This window comes from Danio aesculapii, chromosome 18 (genome assembly GCF_903798145.1).
Source record: "Danio aesculapii chromosome 18, fDanAes4.1, whole genome shotgun sequence".
Lineage (NCBI taxonomy): Eukaryota > Metazoa > Chordata > Actinopteri > Cypriniformes > Danionidae > Danio > Danio aesculapii.
Window position 1 is genome coordinate 27232435 of NC_079452.1, and position 275 is coordinate 27232709.

Sequence of the window (275 nt, forward strand, 5' to 3'; positions counted from 1 at the left end):
TTGTTCAACACACTTTTCAACACAGTTTATATATCCTTCATTCGTTTTTTTATTCGCTTTTCCGGGGCCGGGTTGCGGGGGCAGCAGTATTAGGAGAGAACCTCACACTCCCCTTTCCCCAGACAGTTCTTCCAGCTCCTCCGGAGGGAACGCGAGGTGTTCCTAGGCCAGCTGAGACACATAGGGCGTACTCACACAATGTACAGTTGCCTTGAACTGGGCCAAAGCACACTTGTCCCCCTCCCGTCTCCCCCGACGGCCCACACTCACGTTAC